Below are 23,105 nucleotides of genomic sequence, written 5' to 3' on the forward strand. Positions count from 1 at the left end.
CAGTATTTCAGAGCCCTCTACAGAGACATCCCAAAAGAAGAACGTAACCCAGACCAAGAACAAATAAGGTCAGAACTGAAGAGCATGAAAGAAAAACTTAAAGATTTCCAAAACCCGCTAGACTCACCCATAACACTGCAGGAGATATCAGAGAGAATATCAACCATAAGAGGTAAGAAAGCCAGCGGCACAGATGGCATCCCACCCGAAATGATTAAGTACAGCCCACCAGCAGTACAGACAGCCATAGCAAAACTGTACAACATTGTGCTAACGCTGGCTACTTCCCCCAAGCTTGGAACCAAGGTGTCATAACCCCAATATACAAGAGCGGGGATAGGTATGACCCGGCCAACTACCGAGGGATATGTGTCAGCAGCAATCTGGGGAAACTATTTAACAGTATCTTGAACCAGAGAATCCTTGGCTTTCTCACCCAGCACAATGTACTCAGTAAAAGCTAAGCAGGGTTCATCCCAAACCACCGCACCACAGACCATGCCTACACCCTGCACCGCCTCATTCAGGCAACACAAAGCAGGGAAAGATATACGCTTGTTTCGTGGACTTCAAAAAGGCCTTTGACTCGGTGTGGCACCCAGGATTGCTCCTGAAGCTATTGGAGAGCGGAATAGGAGGAAAGACATTCAACATCATCAAAAGCTCCTATACCAAGAACCGATGCAGCGTGAAGGTAAACGGGAAAAAAACGGCTTACTTCCAGCAGAGCCGAGGAGTCAGACAGGGCTGCAGCCTCAGTCCAACTCTCTTTAATATTTACATCAACGAGCTGGCAGCGGCTCTGGAGTCTTCCTCAACACCAGGTCTCATTCTCCATGACACTGAGGTGATATTTCTCCTGTATGCAGATGACCTTCTCCTACTATCACCAACTGAGAAAGGTCTCCAAGACCAGCTAGTCATTCTGGAGAAATTTAGCACCATATGGGCCCTTCCCATCAATTTAAAAAAGACCAACACTATGGTGTTCCAGAGAAGGAAAACAAAGTCAGCCAGGCCCCCTACCTTCACGCTACACAACCGCCCTCTTACAGCCACCAACAGGTACACCTACCTGGGCCTAAATCAGCCATTGAGGTCCTGAAAGACAAAGCATGCAAGACCTTCTACAACATCAAAAGACGACTGTACGACCTCAAAGCACCAGTAAGGGTCTGGCTTAAAATCTTTGACTCCATCATTGCACCAATCCTCTTGTATGGCAGTGAAATCTGGGGCCCTCACACGTACCCTGACTGGTCAAGATGGGATTCCAGCCCAACAGAAATATTCCACCTGGAATTCTGTAAGCATCTCCTCCAGGTCCATCGGAGCACCTTTAACAGTTCCTGTCGAGGGGAGCTGGGCAGAAACCAAGCCTGACCAGATAATCACCCCACACCACCTGACAAAAGCCGGGATCAGGAACACAGTAAACAAGAGGAATACGTCAGTGAATGGAGGAAGGAGATGAGAGCATCCCAGAAGCTGACAGTGTACCAGAGCCTGCAGAGAGACTACAAACTGGCCTCATATCTGGAGAATCCTGAGCCGCTACAGACTGAGCGCCCACAGCCTGGACGTCGAATCCGGACGGCATCGACAGAGCTACATGCCTAGAGAAAGCAGACTGTGCCAGCAGTGCCACCTGGAGGCGGTGGAGGATGAGGCCCACTTTCTGATATACTGTCCCAAATATTCAGCAGTGAGGGACATCCACTTTAGGAGACTCTCTGATCTACTCCCAGACTTCAGCTCCATGGAGGAGGAAGAGAAGCTGCCCATCCTGCTGGGAGAGGAAGAGAACACTGTGGACATAGCAGCACAATATATCAGTGCCTGCCACAGACTGAGAGGAGCCTGATATGCCATGGACTCCGATACCCTGACCCAGGGTGTGTCCGCACCCCTTCCCACTCCCCCCATCATGATATGCCACTGACTCCTATACACTGACCCATTTCTCAACCCCCTATTTCCCACATGCTTTGGCAATACTAATGTATAATTTTAGACCTGCCAATAAAGCTTTATTGATTGATTGAAAGATAGATATGCTATTCTTAGGGTAAAGTTCGCATTCACAACATATACAGTAAGTGAAAGGTCGACATGAGCAGGAAATATGTATGAAAAACCCAGTGGGGGTATCTGAGTAATGCCTCATTCACACTTCAGTGTTCGGTCAGTGATTTCCATCAGCGATTTTGAGCTAAGACCAGGTGCGGCTCTAAACACAGGACAGGTGCAGATCTCTCCCTTATACCTTATGTCTGTGGAGGCTCCAATCCTGGTTTTGGCTCACAATCACTGATGGAAATCACTGACCAAAACACTGACATGTGAATAAGGCCAGAATGAACTCATCAATGACACCATCAGTTATGAACTCCTTTAGATTTTGTACATCACACATGTTCTATGTGAACTCAGGACATGTGGTGTCTGATGTGGACGCCTTATTATCATTAGATAAGGTATATACTGTATAGATAGAGTTATGTGCATGTTCTAAGTATATTTCCAATAAGAAAAAACATGCTAGACAAGAACGTAATCTCTCCTCCCAAGAACAGGAAAGTTCCTTCTAAAAGTAAATTGAGAAGGCTGCACCATACTCTAGGAGTCCAATTCTGGAGAAGACATCTCCACAGCTCAGTATGGGAATATATGAAGCAGGATTCATCAAGTAGACCTGATATTGCATCTTCTTCTGGCCTACAGAAATTTCCTTGCAAGCCTGGCAGGTGCTATATACAGTGTATATATGTAAGAGCCTTCATCCGCGCCTGCTCCGTCTACTGGGAGTAGCTGCTTTCCTCCGTTACCTCAGTTGACCCTCGCCTGCCATATAGCAGTTTATACAGAGCCGGGGACTATTTGTCAGCCGAGCAAATACAGAAAAGGGAAAATCCGCTTAGACAAATCTCTGTACATTCATCATGTGCACATATACACAACGAGGTCCACAGCTTTCTTCTACAAGCCGCCGTACAAGGTGGCCTCTTGTCTAAACTTGTCTGGGAAGAAGGTCATTAATTCTCGATAAATGTTTGGCTGAAGCATCACCAGGACGCCCGGGACCATCAGCGGGTTCAATATTTACTTAGCACCAGCAGATTATTCCCAGCAATTCATCAGTTCTCAGTGTGGGACCAGATCTAATGACACCACCACCATAACTGTACCTCCACAGATCTTCTACGTCAGCAAGGAGGAGACCATCATCAATCATAGTTAGGCCTAAAGTCTGTGAAGAGCCAGGTCTGAGAAGATGGTACTGATGGTATAACCTGGGCATCTTCTCTATATACACAGTGGAGTCCCATTACTCTGACCACCACCTAATATCCAGAGCAACCACCGTATGCAGCACGGACAGCAGCTAGACAGGTTGGGAGTGACTCAATAAAGTCCAGGTGGGTTGTCATAGGTATGTGGAGCCATGCTGATTGCAGTGCATCCCACAGCTGCTGTTGGGAGTGTGGGGGAGGATCCATAGAAAGAACACGACCATCGAGGTGGTCCTACAGATGCTCAATTGGGTTCAAGTCTGAAGAAGTAGAGGGCAGCCAGGGTTCTACTTGGAAGTCTTGGTCATGCTCTTCTAACCAGTGTTGGACATTTCTAGCCATATGACAAGTTGCGCTGTCATGCTGGAAGATCCCACCCACCCCAGGGAAGACAATCAGCATGTATGGGTGGATGTGATCTGGAAGGATGGTTTCCTACACAAATCGGTTGTGAGTGCCTTCCACATGGATGAGTGGGCCAGAGAATGCCACGAAAACCTTCCCCGGACCATAACACTGCCACCATCAGGTTGTGTTCTTCCAGCAACGGCTGCAGGGGGATTGTTCTCTGATGTTTCTCTCCAGACACGCCAACCTAAAACCGTTCCATGAAGCAGAAAACTGGATTCACAGGAGAAGACAACCCTTTGCCAATCAACGGAGGTCCAATTCTGATACTGCGGTGACAATTAAAGACTTTTCTGCTGATAGAACTTCATTATCAGAGGAGCAGTGACTGTCCCTCTGCTCTGGAGCCCCATACACAGTAGGTTCTCTGACCTGTTGTGTTAGACACCTGTTTGTTCCCCCCCCCTGGTTCATTGTGGCGGTGAGCTGCTCCTCTGTAGGGTGTCGTCTGCCCTTACGAACCTTCATCACCTCTCACATCAGTAGCACATGGTGATATAGTGATATGGACCATGCTGGTATAACCTGGGTATCTCCTGTATATAATTATATATGTACAGCTGGTATAAGTTATACATCTTCTTGTATATAGTGATATGGACCATGCTGGTATAACCTGGGTATCTCCTGTATATAATTATATATGTACATCTGGTATAAGTTATACATCTTCTTGTATATAGTGATATGGACCATGCTGGTATAACCTGGGTATCTTCTGTATATAATTATATATGTACAGCTGGTATAAGTTATACATCTTCTTGTATATAGTGATATGGAGCATGCTGGTATAACCTGGGCATCTCCTGTATATAATTATATATGTACAGCTGGTATAAGTTATACATCTTCTTGTATACAGTGATATGGACCATGCTGGTATAACTCGGGTATCTCCTGTATATAATTATATATGTACAGCTGGTGTAAGTTATACATCTTCTTGTATATAGTGATATGGACCATGCTGGTATAACCTGGGTATCTCCTGTATATAATTATATATGTACAGCTGGTATAAGTTATACATCTTCTTGTATATAGTGATATGGAGCATGCTGGTATAACCTGGGCATCTCCTGTATATAATTATATATGTACAGCTGGTATAAGTTATACATCTTCTTGTATATAGTGATATGGACCATGCTGGTATAACCTGGGTATCTTCTGTATATAATTATATATGTACAGCTGGTATAAGTTATACATCTTCTTGTATATAGTGATATGGAGCATGCTGGTATAACCTGGGCATCTCCTGTATATAATTATATATGTACAGCTGGTATAAGTTATACATCTTCTTGTATACAGTGATATGGACCATGCTGGTATAACTCGGGTATCTCCTGTATATAATTATATATGTACAGCTGGTGTAAGTTATACATCTTCTTGTATATAGTGATATGGACCATGCTGGTATAACCTGGGTATCTCCTGTATATAATTATATATGTACAGCTGGTATAAGTTATACATCTTCTTGTATATAGTGATATGGAGCATGCTGGTATAACCTGGGCATCTCCTGTATATAATTATATATATACAGCTGGTATAAGTTATACATCATCTTGTATATAGTGATATGGAGCATGCTGGTATAACCTGGGTATATCCTGTATATAATTATATATGTACAGCTGGTATAAGTTATATATCTTCTTGTATATAGTGATATGGACCATGCTGGTATAACCTGGGTATCTCCTGTATATAATTATATATGTACAGCTGATATAAGTTATACATCTTCTTGTATATAGTGATATGGACCATGCTGGTACAACCTGGGCATCTCATGTATATAATTATATATGTACAGCTGGTATAAGTTATACATCTTCTTGTATATAGTGATATGGACCATGCTGGTATAACCCGGGTATCTCCTGTATATAATTATATATGTACAGCTGGTATAAGTTATACACCTTCTTGTATATAGTGATATGGACCATGCTGGTATAACCTGGGTATCTCCTGTATATAATTATATATGTACATCTGGTATAAGTTATACATCTTCTTGTATATAGTGATATGGACCATGCTGGTATAACCTGGGTATCTTCTGTATATAATTATATATGTACAGCTGGTATAAGTTATACATCTTCTTGTATACAGTGATATGGACCATGCTGGTATGACCTGGGCATCTCCTGTATATAATTATATATGTACAGCTGGTATAAGTTATACATCTTCCTGTATATAGTGATATGGACCATGCTATTATAACCTGGGTATATCCTGTATATAATTATATATGTACAGCTGGTATAAGTTATACATCTTCTTGTATATAGTGATATGGAGCATGCTGGTATAACCTGGGCATCTCCTGTATATAATTATATATGTACAGCTGGTATAAGTTATACATCTTCTTGTATACAGTGATATGGACCATGCTGGTATAACTCGGGTATCTCCTGTATATAATTATATATGTACAGCTGGTGTAAGTTATACATCTTCTTGTATATAGTGATATGGACCATGCTGGTATAACCTGGGTATCTCCTGTATATAATTATATATGTACAGCTGGTATAAGTTATACATCTTCTTGTATATAGTGATATGGAGCATGCTGGTATAACCTGGGCATCTCCTGTATATAATTATATATGTACAGCTGGTATAAGTTATACATCATCTTGTATATAGTGATATGGACCATGCTGGTATAACCTGGGTATCTCCTGTATATAATTATATATGTACAGCTGATATAAGTTATACATCTTCTGTATATAGTGATATGGACCATGCTGGTATAACCCGGGTATCTCCTGTATATAATTATATATGTACAGTTGGTATAAACTACGCATTTTGCTCATTTTGTGCAGCACATAAAGTTCTGCAGAACTGGAATTGTATGAGGACATCTTGGTAAGTGGACGTCTATTTGTGCTATCACATATTTTCAGGCTCTTGATACATCTGACATTTGAGGATGGTTAGAAAAGCCATAGTTTATAATCGTCTTCACAGACGAGCATAAATAATCCTCATTTCTATAAAAAGCTACCCACGACCGGGAGGCGATATACACATTTACAAAGGTGAGATATTCGGCAGAGCTGAAGTATTTTTGGATCTTTTATGGAATTTTGAGATTTTTTTTTTGCATTTTTTTTTTTTTGCATTTTTTTTGGGGAGATTTTGACTCTCGTTTATGGAATTTTGAGATTTTTTTTGTGCATTTTTTATTTTTATTTTGAATGCTCCGGACCAACAAAAGAATTTGCAACATCTTTCCATGCAAAATCCACCCCTCTATGTATGTTTTGGGGGTGGATCAAGTGGGTGCCTGAAACTTTTATCTTTTTGCAGGAAATAAAAGATGACTCTTCTTACAGTGCAATCTCTGATTGTGTTCTACAAGTGAAATAGGCTGATTTAGGGTCCCACAGAAATGAAAAATTTTGCTATTGGACCCAGAAAATTATTATTGGATAATTCCGACTACATTTTTAATCGGAGATAATTTTTCAGGCCACTAGGGGTCCATTGGAAAGCAGGTTTTCCATATTACACTGGCAAATGCGCTTCCGTAAAGGTCCCTAGATCGGGGAGGAGGGGATGAATTTATCCTTGACCTGCAGAGCTCGCAATCTAAACATCAAACGCATCCATACGCATTGGGTTTGACCGTCTCATAAATCATTAACAATCCTTAAGCAATTCCAAAATCTCGCCCCCCCTGCCTTACTGACACATTCTTTCACTATGAAGCCTACCTGCTGGACAGCTCCAGATTAAACATTTACACAGCCCCCCCCCCCCCACTCTGCCATCAAGGTCACCGATGAAATCCCGCTGCCCGAGCGCGGAGACACCTCTCCCTTATAATGCTGCATAGATTTGCATGTCTTATAGCGGCATACATTATGAGAACCCAAGGCAAGTCACTGACAGATTATAAGACTGAGAAAGCAAAGTGTGATTTTTTTGTACATTTTTTTTTTTGCTTAAAAACGGAACAAATTCCACAAAAAAGTCAGGTTAGAAACTTCCAGAATAACCACGTGTATAATGTAAGAGCACTACATATAGGACTATCCTCCTCTCTTTTGCTGACTTTCCTGTTTCTTATCAATCTTAGATCGTACTTGTCTGTAAGGCAACGGGCTGCAGCAGGAGCCCTCCCCCACTGCTCTGTCTGCAAGGGAGAAGAGGAATGGTCCTGCAGTTATGTAAAGGGGGGTCCTATAAGCTGTGGCACTTACCAGATACTGAATATCAGGTGATAACTTTTCTAACTGGACTAGTCTGCTTTCTCCTTTCTTCTCTATCCGGCCCAGACCACCATGAAGGCTCCTTCTAGCCACGGCTCCTCTCTGCACCTTACTATTGGCCCCTTGTTGTGCCACATAAAGTAATACTGTCCCCAAACAGTAATAATTCTGCCATAGTGACCACAACAAACTGCTTTCTCCTGAGCTCCCACAGCCATCATACCTTTTTATGCCCCCTATAATAATAATAATCCCCCCTTTCTGCCCCCCACAAAATAATAATGGCCTTCTTTGTGCCCCTACCCGCTCCTTAAAAGTATCTTAGCAATTACTTGCATCCCCCATGTAATAACAATTTTGGGAGCATCTATTCTTGTGACTCTACGCAGTGCCATACCTCTATTATTCCTACTAGAAGCGAAAGGTGTTACCAGTTGAGGGGGTATAACCATGCACGATCTGACACTATCTAATCATAGCTTCCAGACTTCATTCATAGACTTCTAGTAGGAATAATAGAGGAATGATGCAACATAGAGTCATAAGAATAGATGTCCCAGAATTGGGATTACATGGCGAATGCAAGTAGTTACTAATACAGATATGACAGAAGAGGGGACAGGACCTCCTTAAAAATTAATAATACCTCCTCTGTGTCCCACAAAGTAAGAACGCCCCCACCCAGTAATACCACCCTGCAGTCCACAGCCGCTGGTCCTTATTACCAAAGTGTACCCCGTCTCCTGCCCTTTTAGAGATTGAACCACAAAACCCACTTATTCCTATCCACAGGGCAGAAAGTAAGTATTTCAGTGGTCGGATTCTCACCAGTCATAGGAAGCAGGTAGAGCATGCCCCCCACAGCTCTGTTCATTCTCTGCCGGAGACATGATGGAGGGTGTCTGGGGGGGAGACCGGAGGCGGGTTTTATCCATAGATATTGGAGATGTCCTTAGATCTGGAATCAGGTCTTGTCCCAGGACCTGGAGGTAAAAATCCCAGATGCTCTGGTGATCTGGATATTAGGGAAATGAGAGTGGATTCAGTCGTCGCCCCCCCCCCCCCCCCCCAAAAAAAAACCAACAAAAAAAAAACCACAATAGGCAAACTACACTGGTAAGTGCTGGTAGTGGCAGGCATAATCATGACCACTAATATATGGCCCGACGCTCTGCACACACCTGCTGGAAGATGACAGATGTCACATAGTGTCACATGATGAGGAGGTAGTCATGAGCGGTTCTCTGAGATGATGGGCTTAGATACACCGGATAGTAAGTCTGTATCACCCACTATAGACTTAGATGCAGCACCTCAGAAGACAGTATTACTCATGATAAGCTTAGATACATCGGAAAATAAAAAAGTATCTCCCATGATAGACTTTAAGCCTATACTGTGTGGTACTCACTGCTGAATAGTTTATCTTTTAATTCTATCATTTTATTATTGGTTGTATCTAAGCCTATCATAGCTTAGATACACAGCTCAACAGACAGTATCACACATGATAGGATTAGATACACAGCTCAGCAGACAGTATCACACATGATAGGATTAGATACACAGCTCAGCAGACAGTATCACACAGGATAGGATTAGATACACAGCTCAGCAGACAGTATCACACATGGAAGGATTAGATACACAGATCAGCAGACAGTATCACACATGATAGGATTAGATACACAGATCAGCAGACAGTATCACACATGATAGGATTAGATACACAGCTCAGCAGACAGTATCACACATGATAGGATTAGATACACAGCTCAGCAGACAGTATCACACATGATAGGCTTAGATACACAGCTTAGCAGACAGTATCACACATGTTAGGATTAGATACACAGCTCAGCAGACAGTATCACATATTACAGGATTAGATACATTGCTCAATAGACAGTAGCACACATGATAAGTTTGGATACAGTGGCCAATACAAATAAAGTACTTAATATAGTTGCTCAATAGTCTATATACTACATTAGATACTCAAGCTTAGGAACAGAGTATCATGTGGGGTAGGCTTAGGGCTCTTTCACACTTGCGTTCTTTTCTTCCGGCATAGAGTTCCGTCGTCGGGGCTCTATGCCGGAAGAATCCTGATCAGTTTTATCCTAATGCATTCTGAATGGAGAGTAATCCGTTCAGGATGCATCAGGATGTCTTCAGTTCCGGAACGGAACGTTTTTTGGCCGGAGAAAATACCGCAGCATGCTGCGCTCTTTGCTCCGTCCAAAAATCCTGCCCATTGAAAGGCATTAATCCGGATCCGGCCTTAAGCTAAACGTCGTTTCGGCGCATTACCGGATCCGACGTTTAGCTTTTTCTGAATGGTTACCATGGCTGCCGGGACGCTAAAGTCCTGGCAGCCATGGTAAAGTGTAGCGGGGAGCGGGGGAGCAGTATACTTACCGTCCGTGCGGCTCCCGGGGCGCTTCAGAGTGACGTCAGGGCGCCCCACGCGCATGGATCACGTGATCGCATGGATCACGTCATCCATGCGCATGGGGCGCTCTGACGTCATTCTGGAGCGCCCCGGGAGCCGCACGGACGGTAAGTATACCGCTCCCCCGCTCCCCACTACTACTATGGCAACCAGGACTTTAATAGCGTCCTGGCTGCCATAGTAACACTGAACGCATTTTGAAGACGGATCCGTCTTCAAATGCTTTCAGTTCACTTGCGGTGTTACGGATCCGGCGGGCACCTCCGGCAAATGGAGTGCATGACGGATCCGGACAGCGCAAGTGTGAAAGAGGCCTTAGATACACAGTTCAGCAATGCAGTATCAAACAGGATAGCTTTAGATACACTAGCTTAGCAGTGTCACACATGATTAGATACACTACAAAGTATTTCAAATGATAGCCTTAGATACAACTAATAAACTGTATTACACAGGATAGGCTTAGATACACCAGCTCATCATACATGACGACTTTCTTGGATATTATTTAACCCCTTGATTATGATTTTTTTTTTATCTAAGAATGTGAAAAATTCATAAACGAGCCACGGTTTTGTTATTCTGACACAGAGCTCCAGATCCCCTGCAGAGTTACACCGTAAGATTCTAGCTGCCTGCAGCCACCACTAGGGGGAGCTCACTGCGTCCTGTCATACACTGACCACCATAATGACACAGCAAGTGCTACTCCTGGCAGATCCAGTCTGTTACAATGTATTAGCGCAGGTAGCATGTATCCGTCTGTCATCCAGAGGACAGTCTAGACTGGATGCAATGGTAGCAAACCCTCAGCTGTAACAGTGTTTGCACGGTTATTATAAGCCTTAGGAAGAATATGCTTATTCACTGACCTCAAGCAGGGGTCTTGAAGATGGCGAGAAACGGAATCACGATGTCTGTACATGTAACTCCTTACTTACTGTAGGTCTGCGCTAACCTGTACAGTGAGGTAGGTCATGCCTTGTCATGTCTTCACGTCCATGGGCTGCGTCACAGGAGACAATACGTGCGCCCTATAATTATCAGGATGGTGACTGCTTATACAGTAGGTAATGGGCGTGCTCCGTCTAGACTTACCTGTTTATATGCAAAATTAGCAGCTGTACAAGGGCCTATCATTAACTAAATGAGTGGATAATTAGTCGCCTGCTGCGTGTCCGGCTTTCCCAATGTCATTCCGTCACACGCCTTCTGCCATGACTGTGTAATGTTATGTAGGTCGCTCCTCAGGCGGCGTGCACATTCCTGGAGAGAGCACGCCCACTATTCTAAAGACAGTTTTGTATATAGAGCAGAAGCATTTAAAGCGCAAATCCAATCTCGCCATCGGGCCATTCTGGTCCAACCGCGGAATTAGATAGAAGGCAAGTGCACCCAGGTCCTGGCGCCTGGGGGGCCCAACAGGCGTCCCATTCATAAATCCCGGGGCTCCTCTGCATCCTTTCTATTCACAGAAATCTGGAAACGAAACTGAAGACCTGAAAGTGAAATATTTAAGAGGAATTTTTATTCAAGCGGTGACACATCCACTTACAGTATCTGATCTAATAATGTGCTGGATGATCATCCTATGGCGGGATCCGGGGTGCGTCATCGGAGAGTTGGGAAAGTTCTGAACCATGTGGGATTGGGGTTAAAGGGGTTCTCTGAGAAAAGTATGTGGGATTGGGGTTAAAGGGGTTCTCTGAGAAAAGTAAAAAAAATAAAAAAAAAATAGTCTTTGGCCGAACCTGCTCATTTAATCTGCGGGGTAATCAGCGTTCTAAATGGAAATTGCCGCCATCCTGTAAAATAATCCAACCGAGAATGAACCGAGGGCGGGGACTGAGACCCGTGTGCGGGAAGCGGACTGTTCTATTATCAGCTGTGGACGGGGGGGAGCTGTAATACACTCAGCACCAAAAAGAAGCTGTTGGAATTAAACTTTCTATGTGTGACTGTAATGATATACAGTATGGAAGTGATTACAATATGAGAGCTAAAAGAGAAGTACCACTGAAAGGAGGCTCTAGGACCCAGTCGAGCCACCTCTAGCCTGGATTCAAGAAGAGATACCGCCTCTAGCTTAGATTCAAGATGAGATACGGCCTCTAGCCTGAATATAAGATGAGGTATGGCCTCTAGCCTGGATACAAGATGAGATACGGCCTCTAGCCTGGATACAAATGAGATACAGCCTCTAGCCTGGATACAAGATGAAATACGGCCTCTAGCCTGGATACAAGATGAGATACAGCCTCTAGCCTGGATACAAGATGAGATACAGCCTCTAGCCTGGATACAAGATGAGATACAGCCTCTAGCCTGGATACAAGATGAGATACGGTCTCTGGCCTGGATACAAGATGATATACAGCCTCTAGCCTAGATACAAGATGACATACAGACTCTAGCCTGGATACAAGATGAGATACGGCCTCTAGCCTGGATACAAGATGAGATACAGCCTCTAGCCTGGATACAAGATGAGATACAGCCTCTAGCCTGGATACAAGATGAGATACAGCCTCTAGCCTGGATACAAGATGAGATACAGCCTCTAGCCTGGATACAAGATGAGATACAGCCTCTAGCCTGGATACAAGATGAGATACGGTCTCTGGCCTGGATACAAGATGAGATACAGCTTCTAGACTGGAAACAGGATGAGATACGGCATCTACTTTGGATTCAAGATGAGAAACGGCCTCTAGCCTAGACACAAGATGAGATACGGTCTCTAGCCTTGATACAAGGTGAGATACAGCCTCTAGCCTTGATACAAGGTGAGATACAGCCTCTAGCCTGGACACAAGATGAGATATGGCCTCTATTCTGGATACAAGATGAGATATGGCCTCTAGCCTAGATACAAGATGAGATACAGCCTCTAGCCTGGATACAAGATGAGATACGGCCTCTAGCCTGGATACAAGATGAGATATAGCCTCTAGCCTGAATACAAGATGAGATACGGCCTCTAGCCTGGATACAAGATGAGATACAGCCTCTAGCCTGGATACAAGATGAGATACAGCCTCTAGCCTGGATACAAGATGAGATACAGCCTCTAGCCTGGATACAAGATGAGATACAGCCTCTAGCCTGGATACAAGATCAGATACGGCCTCTATTCTGGACACAAAGTGAGATACAGCCTCTAGTCTGAACACAAGAGGATACAGCCTCTAGCTTGGATTCAAGATGAGATACTGCCTCTATTTTGGATACAGGATGAGATACGGCCTCTAGCATGGATACAAGATGAGATACAGCCTCTAGCCTGGATATAAGATGAGATACTGCCTCTAGCCTGGATATAAGATAAGATACGGCCTCTAGCCTGGATACAAGATGAGATACAGCCTCTAGCCTGGATACAAGATGAGATACAGCCTCTAGCCTGGATATAAGATGAGATACGGCCTCTAGCCTGGATATAAGATAAGATACGGCCTATAGCCTGGATACAAGATGATATACGGCCTCTATCATGGACACAAGGTGAGCTATAGCCTTTAGCCTGGACACAAGATGAGATATGGTCTCTAGCTTGTATTCAAGATGAGATACTGCCTCTATTTTGAATACAGGATGAGATACGGCCTCTAGCCTGGATACAAGATGAGATACAGCCCCTAGCCTGGATACAAGATGAGATACGGCCTCGATACAAGATGAGATACAGCCTCTAGCCTTGATACAAGATAAGATACAGCCTCTAGCCTGGATACAAGATGAGATACGGCCTCTAGCCTGGATACAAGATTGGATACAGCCTCTAGCCTCGATACAAGATTAGATACAGCCTCTAGCCTGGATACAAGATGAGATACGGCCTCTAGACTGGATACAAGATGAGATACGGCCTCTATACTGGACAGAAGGTGATATATAGCCTCTAGCCTGGACACAAGATGAGACTGTCACGCTTCGGTGTGTGAAGGAAACACCACACCGAGCATAAGAGGAAGGGGGGAACAGGGAATCAGGCCTGAGAACTAGGGAAGGAAGATGGACACCTCCTATTAAAACCCTAACCAAAATCCTGACTGACTAGCAGTATGAACAGACCCCAGAGGTAGGTGTGTTCATACGCAGGAATACCTAGGGTCCTATCTAGCCCTATAGGACCCTGGTACTAATGGCAGGGATGAGACTTCCTGTTCCTCCAAAAGGAAGGACAAACAGGAGACTTCTTCAGGCCGAATACAAACAATAGGGAAATGTAACACACAGAACCCAAACAAAATACAAAAAGGGAAAGGAAAGACTTAACTTCAAAGGGGCTATGGGAGCACCAGGAACTCAGCCGAGATTTAACCACAAACTATCCACAGGCACAGAAGCTATAAACCGCACAGCATTGTGGGAGAAGCAATTATAAATAAGGAAGGTTAACTGACCAAATTAGCAACACCTGGAGGCAAGGGGTGTGGCCATTACCAGAAACAACACAGACGCCTATTGATCCACAAGGAAAACCTGTCAGAACAAACCACATGTTGCCAGTCTCACCGATCCCTGCCACCTGTCGCGGGAACGTCCGTGACAGAGATACGGCCTCTAGCCTGGATACAAGATGAGATACGGCCTCTAGCCTGGATACAAGATGAGATACAGCCTCTAGCCTGGATACAAGATGAGATACAGTCGGGCATGAAGGCATATATGTATGATATCCTGCAGAACATTTCCCCACATTTTTAAGATCTCTGCATGCCATCAGAGAATAACAGTCTTGTCTGCATTTAGAGGCAGTAAACCTATACAGAGCTGAGAAGTGATACACAATTCTCTGTGATAAAGTATTGAGGCACTCAGGTTAAGATTTTGCAATTAAAGTATAGCTTTATTTCACATTATCTGCATCATCCATTTGCCCAGTGGTACATATCAATAGAATATTTCTGCCTCAATACTTTATCATTTGGATGGTGGCTTAACAGCCCTTGATTGGCACCAGGGACACTTTGATTCAGTGCGGTTCCTCCCTTTACTACAGATTAGACAATTCTCTGTGACTTCCGACTGATACATTGTAGCCAGGGGCAGATTGGGAACTTCAAGTTCCCCAGCAAAACCAAATATCACAGTGCGGCACAGAATACTGCCACCCTCACCACAGTATTTAATTGTATAGACATCTTGAGGACGGTGATATATATTTGAGTTCAGAAGCACACCTGTGGCCAGTCATAGAAACATAGAATGTGTTGGCAGATAAGAACCATTTGGCCCATCTAGTCTGCCCAATATACTGAATACTATGGATAGCCCCCGGCCCTATCTTATATAAAGGATGGCCTTATGCCTATCCCATGCATGCTTAAACTCCTTCACTGTATTTGCAGCTACCACTTCTGCAGGAAGGCTATTCCATGCATCCACTACTCTCTCAGTAAAGTAATACTTCCTGATATTACTTTTAAACCTTTGCCCCTCTAATTTATAACGATGTCCTCTTGTAGCAGTTTTTCTTCTTTTAAATATTCTCTCCTCTTTTACCTTGTTGATTCCCTTTATGTATTTAGCAGTTTCTATCATATCCCCTCTGTCTCGTCTTTCTTCCAAGCTATACATGTTAAGGTCCTTTAATCTTTCCTGGTAAGTTTTATCCTGCAATCCATGTACTAGTTTAGTAGCTCTTCTCTGAACTCTCTCCAAAGTATCAATATCCTTCTGGAGATATGGTCTCCAGTACTGAGCACAATACTCCAAATGAGGTCTCACTAGTGCTCTGTCGAGCGGCATGAGCGCCTCCCTCTCTACTGGTAATGCCTCTCCCTATACACCCAAGCATTCTGCTAGCATTTCCTGCTGCTCTATGACACTGTCTGCCTACCTTTAAGTCTTCTGAAATAATTACTCCTAAATCTCTTTCCTCAGATACTGAGGTTAGGACTGTATCACTGATTTTATATTCTGCTCTTGGGTTTTTACGCCCCAGCTGCATTATCTTGCACTTATCAACATTAAATTTTAGTTGCCAGAGTTCTGACCATTCCTCTAGTTTTCCTAAATCCTTTTCCATTTGGTGTATCCCTCCAGGAACATCAACCCTGTTACAAATCTTTGTGTCATCAGCAAAAAGACACACCTCACCATCGAGGCCTTCTGCAATTTCACTTATGAAGATATTGAACAATATGGGTCCCAGTACAGATCCCTGTGGAACCCCACTGGTAACAAGACCATGGTCTGAATATACTCCATTGACTACAACCCTCTGTTGTCTGTCCCTCAGCCACTGCCTAATCCATTCAACAATATGGGAGTCCAAGCACAAAGACTGCACTTTATTGATAAGCCTTCTATGTGGGACAGTATCAAAAGCCTTACTAAAGTCTAGATAAGCGATGTCTACTGCACCTCCGCCATCTATTATTTTAGTCACCCAATCGAAAAAATCAATAAGATTAGTTTGACATGATCTCCCTGAAGTAAACCCATGCTGTTTTTCATCTTTCAATCCATGGGATACTGTCTGCTGAGCTGTGTATCTAATCCTATCATGTGTGATACTGCCTGCTGAGCTGTGTATCTAATCCTATCATGTGTGATACTGCCTGCTGAGCTGTGTATCTAATCCTATCATGTGTGATACTGCCTGCTGAGCTGTGGATCTAATCCTATCACATGTGACACTGTCTGCTGAGCTGTGTATCTAATCCTATCATGTGTGATACTGTCTGCTGAGCTGTGTATCTAATTCTATCATGTGTGATACTGTCTGCTGAGCTGTGTATCTAATCCTATCCTGTGTGATACTGTCTGCTGAGCTGTGTATCTAATCCTATCCTGTGTGATACTGTCTGCTGAGCTGTGTATCTAATCCTATCATGTGTGATACTGCCTGCTGAGCTGTGTATCTAATCCTATCATGTGTGATACTGTCTGCTGAGCTGTGTATCTAATCCTACTATGTGTGATACTGTCTGCCGAGCTGTGTATCTAATCCTACCATCATGTGTGATACTGTCTGCTGAGCTGTGTATCTAATCCTATCCTGTGTGATACTGTCTGCTAAGCTGTGTATCTAATTCTATCATGTGTGATACTGTCTGCTGAGCTGTGTATCTAATCCTATCCTGTGTGAAACTGTCCGATAAGCAGTGTATCTAATCCTATCATGTGTGATACTGTCTGCTGAGCTGTGTATCTAATCCTATTATGTGTGATACTGTCTGCTGAGCTGTGTATCTAATCATATCATGTGTGATACTGTCTGCTGAGCTGTGTATCTAATCCTATCATGTGTGATACTGTCTGCTGAGCTGTGTATCTAATCCTGTCATGTGTGATACTGTCTGCTGAGCTGTGTATCTAATCATATCATGTGCGATACTTATTTCTGAGCTGTGTATCTAATCATATCATGTGTGATACTGTCTGCTGAGCTGTGTATCTAATTCTATCATATGTGATACTGCTTGCTGAGCTGTGTATCTAATACTATTATGTGTGATACTGTCTGCTGAGCTGTGTATCTAATCCTATCACATGTGACACTGTCTGCTGAGCTGTGTATCTAATCCTGTCATGTGTGATACAGCCTGCTGAGCGGTGTATCTAATCCTATCCTGTGTGATACAGTCTGCTGAGCTGTGTATCTAATCCTATCATGTGTGATACTGCCTGCTGAGCTGTGTATCTAATCCTATCATGTGTGATACTGCCTGCTGAGCTGTGTATCTAATCCTATCATGTGTGATACTGCCTGCTGAGCTGTGGATCTAATCCTATCACATGTGACACTGTCTGCTGAGCTGTGTATCTAATCCTATCATGTGTGATACTGTCTGCTGAGCTGTGTATCTAATTCTATCATGTGTGATACTGTCTGCTGAGCTGTGTATCTAATCCTATCCTGTGTGATACTGTCTGCTGAGCTGTGTATCTAATCCTATCCTGTGTGATACTGTCTGCTGAGCTGTGTATCTAATCCTATCATGTGTGATACTGCCTGCTGAGCTGTGTATCTAATCCTATCATGTGTGATACTGTCTGCTGAGCTGTGTATCTAATCCTACTATGTGTGATACTGTCTGCCGAGCTGTGTATCTAATCCTACCATCATGTGTGATACTGTCTGCTGAGCTGTGTATCTAATCCTATCCTGTGTGATACTGTCTGCTGAGCTGTGTATCTAATCCTATCCTGTGTGAAACTGTCCGATAAGCAGTGTATCTAATCCTATCATGTGTGATACTGTCTGCTGAGCTGTGTATCTAATCCTATTATGTGTGATACTGTCTGCTGAGCTGTGTATCTAATCATATCATGTGTGATACTGTCTGCTGAGCTGTGTATCTAATCCTATCATGTGTGATACTGTCTGCTGAGCTGTGTATCTAATCCTGTCATGTGTGATACTGTCTGCTGAGCTGTGTATCTAATCATATCATGTGCGATACTTATTTATGAGCTGTGTATCTAATCATATCATGTGTGATACTGTCTGCTGAGCTGTGTATCTATTTCTATCATATGTGATACTGCTTGCTGAGCTGTGTATCTAATCCTATTATGTGTGATACTGTCTGCTGAGCTGTGTATCTAATCCTATCACATGTGACACTGTCTGCTGAGCTGTGTATCTAATCCTGTCATGTGTGATACAGCCTGCTGAGCGGTGTATCTAATCCTATCCTGTGTGATACTGTCTGCTGAGCTGTGTATCTAATCCTATTATGTGTGATACTGTCTGCTGAGCTGTGTATCTAATCCTATCACATGTGACACTGTCTGCTGAGCTGTGTATCTAATCCTGTCATGTGTGATACAGCCTGCTGAGCGGTGTATCTAATCCTATCCTGTGTGATACTGTCTGCTGAGCTGTGTATCTAATCCTATCATGTGTGAAACTGTCTGCTGAGCTGTGTATCTAATCCTATCATGAGTGATATCACATATAATACTGTGCCTGTCATTCCCATGTGGTACTGTCTGCTGAGCTGTGTATCTAAGCTTTACTGCATGTACTACTATCTCCTGAGGAGTCTATAGAAGCCTTTCAAGTGGTATACTGTGTGCTGAGCTGTGTATCTAAGCTTTATATGTAGGATATAATTCTGTGGAGCACTTGAGGCAGTCTGTAGATCTCATTGTCATTGGTTGGAAGTTGTTAATTGACCCCCCATAATAGAAGTTGGACTATTTGTTTTCAGTTTCTTTCATGTGCTGTTCCTTCTCATTCGATTCTTGGAGACATCACCAGGAACTTGTGTAATTTATCTCCTGGGAGCAATGATACTGCTTTCTGAGCCACGAGATGAACCCGGTTTAACAGTAATGAAATCATTAGGAGATTACTGAGGCCACAGGAGGATTGGAAGGAGCACAAATAGAGGCAGTGCTGGAGTGCAAGCTATGGAGGATCACCACATGCTAACAATTCCTTTTTATTCCAGGCACTAGAAATGAATCTGAGACCATGAGTGGTGCCAGCATGTCCAAGGAACTGGATCCAAGTGGCATGACCTAAAGGGACACTAAGAAGTAAGGCAGACAAAGATATTGGTATCAGTTTAGAAATTGTCCCTGCCCTTTATCTTCGGGCCAGGGGAGGACCTAGAAAACAGAGTAAGGCTACATGCACACCAACGTATTTTGTTTCCGCGTCTGTTCCGTTTTTTTTGCGGATAGGATGCGGACCCATTCATTTCTATGGAGCTGTTAAAAAATGTGGATAGTCAACCATTTGTTTTCCGCGTCCGTGGTTCCATTCTGCAAAAAAAAATAGAGCATGTCCTATTCTTGTCCGTTTTGCAGAGAAGGATAGCCATATACAATGGACCCACAAAAAAAAACGGATGCCATACGGACCGCAAAAAACATACGGTCATGTGCATGTAGCCTAACGATTAGCTTGCCTGGTGGATCATAGAAGCTAGGCATAGACATACTGTAGGTATCATAGGTTTGGATGATTTTCTTCAAACCTCTTAAGGAGATTAGGATATAGAGTAGAGGACCATCTCCTCGTAATTCCCTCCATTTCATCTTGGGGGCCAATTGATCTGGGAAGCTTTAAATAAAAGGGATACGAGGCGGTAGATCTTAGCTGTCCTGGTCTATCATTGAAGGCACACATAGATAAAGTTTTTGGTTTGGTTTTCTTCAAGATCCTGAAGTATTCTAGGATAAATAGTTCCATCTCCTCCCCATTTCTTCCATTTACAGATAAGTAGTCATACTCTTGTACATAGGAGCAGTATTATAGTAGTTATATTCTTGTACATAGGAGCAGTATTATAGTAGTTATATTCTTGTACATAGGAGGCAGTATTATAGTAGTTATATTCTTGTACATAGGAGGCAGTATTATAGTAGTTATATTCTTGTACATAGGAGCAGTATTATAGTAGTTATATTCTTGTACATAGAAGGCAGTATTATAGTAGTTATATTCTTGTACATAGGAGCAGTATTATAGTAGTTATATTCTTGTACATAGGAGCAGTATTATAGTAGTTATATTCTTGTACATAGGAGCAGTATTATAGTAGTTATATTCTTGTACATAGGAGCAGTATTATAGTAGTTATATTCTTGTACATAGGAGCAGTATTATAGTAGTTATACTCTTGTACATAGGAGCAGTATTATAGTAGTTATATTATTGTACATAGGAGCAGTATTATAGCAGTTATATTCTTGTACATAGGAGCAGTATTATAGTAGTTATATTCTTGTACATAGGAGGCAGTATTATAGTAGTTATATTCTTGTACATAGGAGGCAGTATTATAGTAGTTATATTCTTGTACATAGGAGGCAGTATTATAGTAGTTATATTCCTGTACATAGGAGCAGTATTATAGTAGTTATATTCTTGTACATAGGAGCAGTATTATAGTAGTTATATTCTTGTACATAGGAGCAGTATTATAGTAGTTATATCCATGTACATAGGAGGTAGTATTATAGTAGTTATATTCTTGTACATAGGAGCAGTATTATAGTAGTTATATTCTTGTAAATAGGAGGCAGTATTATAGTAGTTATATTCTTTATCAAATTTCTTTTTATTTGAGAAAAATACACAGTCATGTAGAGAGTCATGCATCTTGTGTCCAGACGCAGCTGGATAAGTGAATATTCAGCAAACACATTATATTCAAAATGATTGCATACACGACTTCAGATAATGGAGTGAAATATGCAAACAAATATCTGACGAGGGGGGGGGGCTGTAACAAGACAAAGGAAGGTGGGTTGGAGGAGAGAGGGGAGGGGAAGAGTTGGATGTCAATCAAAATCTTAAGTCAAGACATATCTAAGCCTAGAATTTGCGGTATAGCTTCCAGGGAGACCATAGTTTTACAAAAACTGCTCTCGATTGATTTTCCCAGTGGGCTAGTTCTTCAAACCGATATAGTTGGTCAATTTTTTCCGTCCACATCAAGAACGAGGGAGCTGATTCATTTTTCCACAATAGAGGGATCAGCAGTCGAGCTGCTGTAATAAGCATGGTTTGTAGGTTATACTTTGAGGGGGTAAGCGTGCCATTTGGACACCAGAGCAGCAGGAGTTTTGCGTCTAAGGTAATCTGGCTATTACATATCCTGTTTATAGCTGCTTCTACTTCAACCCAAAACGGTTTTATTTTCTCGCAGCTCCACCAAATATGAGATAAAGAACCAATATCTCCTCCACACCTCCAGCAACCGTTTGGGATAGCGGGATTAAGCTTGTGAAGGAATTCCGGTGTCTTATACCATCTTGTAAGTAATTTATAAGAGTTTGCCTGTATTCTAATACAACGGTTGAAACCATGTGAGTGTGTGAGGATGAAGGCTTTTTCAGGTTCTGAAAGGGACAGGGACAGCTCCTTCTCCCAGGCTGCAAGGAACCACAGATCTGGAGGTGCGGAGGAGAGTAGCTCCCTGTAGAAAGTGGAGAGAGGTTTCTTGGGGCGAAGGGCGTTAGAGATTTTCCCCTCCAACCAAGAGGGATCTACCGTAGGCCTGGGAAAAGATTCCAAAAGCGCCAAATCTTTCTTAAAAGCCATAAGCGCTAGGAAGGAGGCTCCCTGAACCCTAGGGATTTCATATATTTTACTCCAATTTAAGGCACCTGATGCAGTTATGATGTCTTTCAGTTTAAAGTTAGATAGTAAAGCCCAAATTCCTGTTACATCAGAGGTGGTAGGGTGAACGTGTGCCTGCAGCAGCTCTAAGGGGAGACTCAAGCTTGGGAACCTAAGGGTTGAGGACCCATACAGTTTAGTCCATTCCAGTAACAGACCCTTCCATAAGGGCGAGGTAAACTTATTATTAGCAGTGCATTTGCGTAAGCCCCATAGAACTAACTTGTCCCTATATGAAAGCAAATCACACTCCAGTCGGGAGACAAGGCCGAGAGGGCGCCAAGAGATGAGGCTCAAAGCTCTGTTTAGCATTGATGCTTTGTAATAGAAGTATATGTCGGGTAGGCCGAAGCCTCCCAACCTTCTCTCCCGAGTGAGAGTGGTATAAGCCAACCTGGGGGACTTACCAGACCAAACAAAGGTTGAGATGACCCTGCGGACCTCCACAAAGAAGGAATGGGGTAGCCAGATAGGAAGTGTTTGGAAGAGATAGAGCAGTCTCGGAACAATAAAAGCTTTAATGAAGTTTTTCCGCCCAATCCAAGAGATAAACGGAAGCTTTAGAGAATGTAAGTGTGCTCTAATGGATTTCA

At 43.0% G+C, this 23,105-nt stretch overlaps 1 protein-coding gene and 1 long non-coding RNA gene across 2 annotated transcripts in view; one reads left to right on the plus strand and one right to left on the minus strand.

The window, feature by feature from the left end:
• NCOA1 (nuclear receptor coactivator 1) overlaps window positions 1-23,105 on the minus strand; it is a 345,294-nt gene that overhangs the window by 205,443 nt on the left and 116,746 nt on the right. The gene's annotated exons all lie outside the window — the stretch shown is intronic.
• LOC120997167 lies at window positions 1,628-22,113 on the plus strand. The gene is made up of 5 exons (XR_005778103.1): window positions 1,628-1,641; window positions 4,027-4,031; window positions 8,672-8,677; window positions 11,385-11,388; window positions 22,040-22,113. It is a non-coding gene; the product is annotated as an uncharacterized LOC120997167 (long non-coding RNA).

The sequence above is a fragment of the Bufo bufo genome, chromosome 4 (genome assembly GCF_905171765.1).
Source record: "Bufo bufo chromosome 4, aBufBuf1.1, whole genome shotgun sequence".
In the NCBI taxonomy this organism is placed as follows: Eukaryota; Metazoa; Chordata; class Amphibia; order Anura; family Bufonidae; genus Bufo; species Bufo bufo.